This window comes from Xenopus tropicalis, chromosome 3, assembly GCF_000004195.4.
Source record: "Xenopus tropicalis strain Nigerian chromosome 3, UCB_Xtro_10.0, whole genome shotgun sequence".
NCBI lineage: Eukaryota > Metazoa > Chordata > Amphibia > Anura > Pipidae > Xenopus > Xenopus tropicalis.
This window is the reverse complement of record NC_030679.2, coordinates 133696571-133704160: the sequence shown is the minus strand read 5'-3', so window position 1 is coordinate 133704160 and position 7590 is coordinate 133696571. Positions and strand designations below refer to the sequence as shown.

Sequence of the window (7590 nt, the reverse complement as noted above, 5' to 3'; positions counted from 1 at the left end):
CTCAAAATGACCGTAACGACTTCGAAAGGCCGTCTTCCACTCATCCCCTTTGCGAATACGGACCAAATTATACGCACCCCGAAGATCCAATTTGGAGAAGATTTTTGCTTCTCTGATCTGATATCTGTTCTTAACAGTGATTTTGTTTAGCTCACGATAGTCTATACAAGGCCTAAGGGAATGATCTTTCTTTTCCACAAAAAAAATCCCAGCTCCAGCGGGCGATGTAGAAGGACGAATGAATCCTTTGGCTAAATTTTCATCCAAATAGCAGCGTAGTTCGAGTAGCTCAGATTCGGCCAGTGGATAAATACGCCCAAAAGGGATTTGTGCCCCAGGGAGAAGTTCAATAGGGCAATCATATTCACGGTGTGGTGGAAGAACATCAGCTCCCTTCTTGTCAAAAACATCTTCAAATTCCCGATAGGGCTCAGGAAGGACGTCGGACTTGTCCACTAGAGAACAAAAATGAAGAGAAGACTTTTCACCACAGTTTTGGGAACAATAATTGGAACAGAAAGTCATTTTTCCAGAAGACCAATCAATGGAAGGGTTATGCGCTCGTAACCAGGGTAAACCAAGGATTACTGGAAACAGAGGAGAAGCTACAACATCAAAACATAGGGTCTCAATATGTCTTTTATTGAGGGATAAACTTAAAGGTAAAGTCTCTTGTGTTACAGGGCCAGAGTTGATAGCAGACCCATCCGCCGTACGGATAAACATGGGAACCTTCTTGAGTCGAAGAGGAATACGGAAGGATTTCACTACCTGAACATCAATGAAACATCCGCTGGCCCCGGAGTCAATTATTGCTTGGAGCTCCGCTGACTTGTCTTCCCACTGTAAGATAAGGGAAACTGTGAGAAGCGGAGCAGGACACAAATCAGATTGACAGTTTATTCTTTTGAGGTCTTTACCCGGAATGGAAGGACGGGTGGGACAATCCCGAAGAAGATGTCCGGACAACCCACAGTAGAGGCATAAGCCAAGGCGGCGACGTCTGAGACGTTCCTCAGAGGACAGAGCAGACCTAAGGGCACCAATTTGCATAGGTTCTGGATCGGGAAGAGATGGAGCAGAGGGATCAACTCGAATAGGAGGTGGAGCACGAGGTGTGACCCAAGACGGAGCAGTAAGGGTCTGACGTTCCACTTTCCTCTCTCGAAGTCTTCGGTCAAGCTGAATGGTTAGTAGGATGAAATCCTCTAGTGATTCAGGAATACCGGTCCGAGCAAGTTCGTCCTTTAGGCTCTCTGTGAGACCAATGCGAAATTGATGCTTTAAAGCTGCCTCGTTCCAATCAGTATCGGCCGCATACTTGCGGAACTCTAGGGTGTAGTCCTCCATTGGACGTCTACCTTGGTGAAGGGAACGTAGAGCCGTTTCAGCAGACGACGTCCGATGAGGGTCATCATAGAGGACGGCCATAGCTTGAAAAAAGGTCTCAACACGGGACAATACCGGATCTTGCTGATCCATAAGCCGAAAAGCCCAGGTTTGAGGCTCGCCTTGTAGCAAAGAGATAACCGTACCCACACGAGCTTGTTCAGAAGGATAAGTCCGGGGTTTTAATGTAAATAACAGTTTGCAAGCGTTCATGAAAGAGCGAAAAGTCTTTCTATCCCCTGTGAAACGATCAGGGAGAGGAATCTTGGGTTCGGCGAATCCAGCAGGAAGGGCAAGTCCAACTTGGGGTTCCGAAGGGGGAGCTGTTGCTGGACCTGCAGCAGCAGCGGGGTACTGAAGATCATTCAATTGTTCTTGGAAGGAGTTGAAACCCCCTTGCAACTCCTGCACCGCCAGGGTTAAAGCGTCTAATTGCTGGGACAACAAGGCGAGAGTATTGGGTTCCTCTTCTTGATCCATTTTATGGCCTGGTTATTCTGTCAGGCTTACCAGGTAGGATCAGACGTGTAGAGAGAGAGACCCACGAGCGCCCCACACAGCCTAAGCTCACCTGAGGATGGTACAGGGAACTGAGGGAGTGACGAGTAGCCGGTGAGGCCGGAAACGAGGTACACAAGGATGAGACGAAGGCTTGGTCAGGCAGATCCGGGTCGAGTCAGGCAGCAGAGGTTCTTAAACGGTAAACAGGCCAAAGTCAGGAACAGAGAGTAGTCGGAAAGTCAAAAGCAGAACAGGGTCAAACCGAAGTATCAGGAACAGGAACAGGCTAGGTATCTTAGGAGTGGACCGTGATAACCAGGCACTGATAGGCATTGTAACCAGCTTTAAATAGCCCAGGGGGAAGGGCGTCAAGACGCACGCAATGCACCTGACGTGCGTCAAGACGCACGCCGCGTAACGCTATACGCGCGCGTAATTTCACCGTACGTGCTCGTGAAAAGTCGCCGCGCATGTACGCAACCCGTCTCAATGGATGCGCGCGCATAATCGCGCGCGCACCAGGACGAGCGCGAGAATGCGCACAATGCGACGCGACGTTCAGGCCGCGACACGCACTGAGCGACGAAAACCATGCCGACGGCGGACAACGCGGCGAACACGGTGAGTATCCTTACACCAACCTTCTAAAACAAATCACAACCATAAACCAAACACTCGGTAAGACACTGGTGGTGCACTAGAGTACTTCTATGGCCACACAACAGTGCCTCTGGCCTTGGGGTTAGGTTAATACTTAGCTGTCTGTGAAATAAATCAGTGACCTCTAGATATTATATTCCATTTGATTATACATTTTTCTTTGTAGATAAGCAGAAAGCCAACTTTCTAACACAAATGACAGCTATAAAAAAGACACTGGGTAAGCAATTGCCTTTTTTATCTTCTTTTTGTGTTCTGGTATTTTCCTGGATCTGTTCCATGGGCATAAAAACAGACCCCATGACCCTAGATCAGTGCTGTCCAACTTCTGTTGTACCGAGGGCCGGAATTTTTCCGACCTACGTGGTGTAGGGCCGATAATGGAAGCCAGTTTTGACCACTCCCCTTTTTTAAACTGCACCCACTTGAAACCACACCCATGTTATCACATGACCATACCCATATTAATGGTTGTAGTACAGCAAAAACCTGCCATACTCTGCCTGCCCTACCCTGCCTGAGTGCCATACTCTGCCTACCCTACCCTGCCTTTGTGTGTGCCATACTCTGCCTTCCCTACCCTGCCTGTGTGTGCCATACTCTGCCTGCCCTACCCTGCCTGCGTGTGCCATACTTTCACTGTGTGTGCCATTCTTGGCTGGTTTGTGCCAAACTTGGCCTGTGTGTGCCATACTCTGCCTGCCCTACTCTGCCTGTGTGTGCCATACTCAGCCTTCCCTACCCTGCCTGTGTGTGCCATACTGTATGGCACACACAGGCAGCCTACAGTGACACAATGCTGGCACTGCTCCTACAGACTGCACAATAACTATATATTAAAAAACTTTTTAATTGAAGTACCACCTCAGTATATGTTCTTTTTGTAGTGTGCAGGGATTATTTGTGGGTTTCTACTGCTCCTGAGGTGTGAACAGGGGAACAATGTGGGTGATTACAGCCTGAACCTGAGGTGTGAACACTGCAGGGGGTGAACAATGCAGAGATTAAAAGGTGTGAACAACACAGGGGATTACATGTTTAAACAATACAGCCTGATTACAGCCTGAATCTGAGGTGAGAACCATGCAGGGGGGCAGTTAATCTCAGTACTGATACCATTTAAAGCTTACACAAGAGTAAGCCATCAAAGCAGCCAGACAGGTGGGGGGCCACACAGAGGGGGGCCGCGGGCCGCATGCGGCCCGCGGGCCGCCAGTTGGACAGCACTGCCCTAGATTATGATTTATGTTTATATTTGTAATAATATGTCTGTGAAATAACACCGTGACCTCATTTTGTCAAATGCAAGGTAGCGGACCTGTAACTTGTTGACTTCAGAATGAATACAGGAGAAAGTATAGGTTTATCTTTGTATCAATATAGGTTTATCTGAGGGAAAACATAGGCTCATCCCTATGCAGAAGCAAATTTAAACAAACTGCAATTTTCTTTTAGATTTCATGCAGAATAAATTGGAAATAATTTATAGTTAAACAACTTGCATTTACGTTTATTTGATAATTATTAAAGAAGCAAATGGAAGTTAATTGATGACCTATAAATAAGGTTGGCAGAAAATCTATGAAAATCCACACTATGAAAAAACACAACATCAAAGCTGAAATGAGGTTAGCTAACAATGAAAATAATAAATTATTTGCCTAAAGCAGGATAGACACACAGACAGTACAGCGTATTAAAAGAAAATGAAACAAAAACCTAGTGGAGCAGCAACCAATTTTGGGTTTACAAAGCTTCAGGACCTTATATAAGATACTGCAACTGACTTGGCAGTTCACACATCCGTTTGTATAATTGTATCTTCTTATCTGGAAGGTGATGATAACGAGATGATGGAATGTGTTATGAATAGGGGGGGGGGAGTGTATTCCACAAAAAGCTTCAGGACCTGATAGATATAAGTACTGCAAACAGAAAACTGGTTTTAAACCAGGCCTGAATGGGTTAAATGATGTTTCATTTATTCCCTTCTCCTGACTTGGCCGTTCACACATCTGCTCATATCATTGTATATTAAATCTGGAAGGTGATGATAGCATATGGAATGTGTTATGAATAGGGGGGGGAGTGTATTCCATAAAAAGGTCTGGACTCACACGCACATATTCTCAGGCACTTTCCCTTTCACAAACAACTCTCTCACACACACAGACACATATACACACACACATACAACTCACGCACACACATTTTTTGGGAGCTTCACTTTCACATCCAACTTTTTAGACACTTTTACTTTCTGCATCATATCGCTACATACAGATATTTTGTAGAGAACATAGTTTTTGACAAATCCTTTTAAAAAAAAAATCTTCTTACACCCTTTACTGCCTGGATTGGCCCCCATGACCTGACAATAAACCCAGCAACTAGGAGGCCCCTCTGTATGAGCACTTAATGTTACATTAATGCCATACTCACACTCTTCTCTTGGTTTTTCTGTCACCTCTCAGCCGGCCCGTTCCTTATATCAGACTCAGTTTTAAAACTTTTTATGCCCCAACAATAAACAGTATCTCCCATAAGCCCAATAGAATTCATATTCCTGCCACCCCAGACTGTTTTCCTATTATTTCCAAGTAAGACTAACTCTTACAGACACAAAAGTTTTACTGTTTTACATGAATCCAAGGTTCATTACAGCTATGCCAAACCTTGCAAAGCGAATAATTCCTTCAGCTCCAATATACCACAAAAATCCTACCTGTACCAATACAGCTATGGTAAATAAATATCAGGGCAATTATTATGAATAAGTTATTCTCCACACCTTCTCTTGCTCTCTACTTTTAGTTTTCAGCGCCATGTTGCAGCTCCCCCTGCTGGGTGGGCACTTACACTGGGAAGCAGGGCAGGGAAAAGCAGTCCATCCCACCCTTCCCACAAAACACTGCCAGTGAACCCACTTACCCCTTACTAATTTATTAGAACCAGCTGCGGATTGGCCCCATCCAGCCCGGTATGTAATTATATCCGGCCCGCGGGGTTGGCGCATGCATTCGCCGTCATTCAAGAGAGACAGAGAGAGCTGGCGGGAGAAACCGGAGTTCTGGCGCTTACTTGATTTTTTGGCTGGCACAGGTACATGGGGCAATATGGCTGCTGGCACAGGTACATGGGGCAATATGGCTGCTGGCACAGGTACATGGGGCAATAATATGGCTGCTGGCACAGGTACACGGGGCAATATGGCTGCTGGCACAGGTACATGGGGCAATATGGCTGCTAGCACAGGTACACGGGGCAATATGGCTGCTGGCACAGGTACATGGGGCAATATGGCTGCTGGCACAGGTACACGGGGCAATATGGCTGCTGGCACAGGTACACGGGGCAATAATATGGCTGCTGGCACAGGTACATGGGGCAATAATATGGCTGCTGGCACAGGTACACTGGGCAATAATATGGCTGCTGGCACAGGTACACGGGGCAATAATATAGCTGCTGGCACAGGTACACGGGCAATAATATGGCTGTTGGCACAGGTACATGGGGCAATAATATGGCTGTTGGCACAGGTACATGGGGCAATAATATGGCTGTTGGCACAGGTACATGGGGCAATAATATGGCTGTTGGCACAGGTACATGGGGCAATAATATGGCTGTTGGCACAGGTACATGGGGCAATAATATGGCTGTTGGCACAGGTACATGGGGCAATAATATGGCTGCTGGCACAGGTACATGGGGCAATAATATGGCTGCTGGCACAGGTACACTGGGCAATAATATGGCTGCTGGCACAGGTACATGGGGCAATAATATGGCTGCTGGCACAGGTACACTGGGCAATAATATGGCTGCTGGCACAGGTACACTGGGCAATAATATGGCTGTTGGCACAGGTACATGGGGCAATAATATGGCTGCTGGCACAGGTACATGGGGCAATAATATGACTGTTGGCACAGGTACATGGGGCAATAATATGGCTGTTGGCACAGGTACATGGGGCAATAATATGGCTGTTGGCACAGGTACATGGGGCAATAATATGGCTGTTGGCACAGGTACATGGGGCAATAATATGGCTGTTGGCACAGGTACATTGGGCAATAATATGGCTGCTGGCACAGGTACATGGGGCAATAATATGGCTGCTGGCACTCCAGCTCTGATAAAATGATATAAGAGCAAAGACAACTGAATTTTAGTGTGTTCAATAAATGTTTATCCTGTTTGGCCCACAACTTAAGTGTGTTTTGAATTTAGGCCCCCTGTGCAATTGAGTTTGACACCCCTGCCATAGACAGTCAATATTTATTGGGCTGTTTGGGCCTCTGTATACTTGAAATGACAAGGTCTATTTAGTATTTAAATATGGACCTGGTTAGAACCTTGTACAATACAACATTGCAGGCAAGGTAGGGTACATTTACAGGTTACAGGCTCAGTCTCTCCAAGTCTTTATTAATATCCACCTATGGCCACAGGCAAATATCAGTAGAGTTATTGCTATGATCATACCAATTTCTACTAAACTCGACTAATTTCTGTTCATTCTTTGCAGATAAGGACAAAGCCAACTTTCTAACACAAATCAGGACAATAAACCAGACACTGGGTAAGCCCTGTGGGACTCTAAGCACTATGATAGCAAACAAGGCAGCCATTATAGGTGCACCAAGTAGTTGGGACATCAGGAGATGAAGTGACTTGTCCAGGGGCACAAGGAGTTGCCACAGGAAACTGAACCAGGGTCTCGAGTATGAGACTCCATTCACTCAGTTTTTAGTTGTAAAATATTTCTCAATTATTTTAAATGATATGTTTTTCAGAATCTTTATCTTTTTATATGGAGGGATTTTTTTAAATTATTTTCAAAAATACATATACAAAGAATCAGTGTCTGATAGAATACACCCCTGGGTTCTTAAGGAAGCTTAGCACTGTGTTAGTGAATCATTCTTACACCCTCCACTGTCTGATATGGCCCTACAACCAGATACTGAGCCTAGCAACAAAGAACTATATGATTTAAAGGAAAACTATACCCCCAGAATGAATAATTAG

General features: G+C 45.6%; 1 long non-coding RNA gene across 1 annotated transcript; it reads left to right on the top strand.

Moving 5' to 3' along the window:
- Window positions 1-1723: 1723 nt before the first annotated feature.
- LOC116409804 lies at window positions 1724-7147 on the top strand. Its single transcript, XR_004222085.1, has 2 exons — window positions 1724-2770; window positions 7088-7147. It is a non-coding gene; the product is annotated as an uncharacterized LOC116409804 (long non-coding RNA).
- The last annotated feature ends 443 nt before the right edge of the window (window positions 7148-7590 follow it).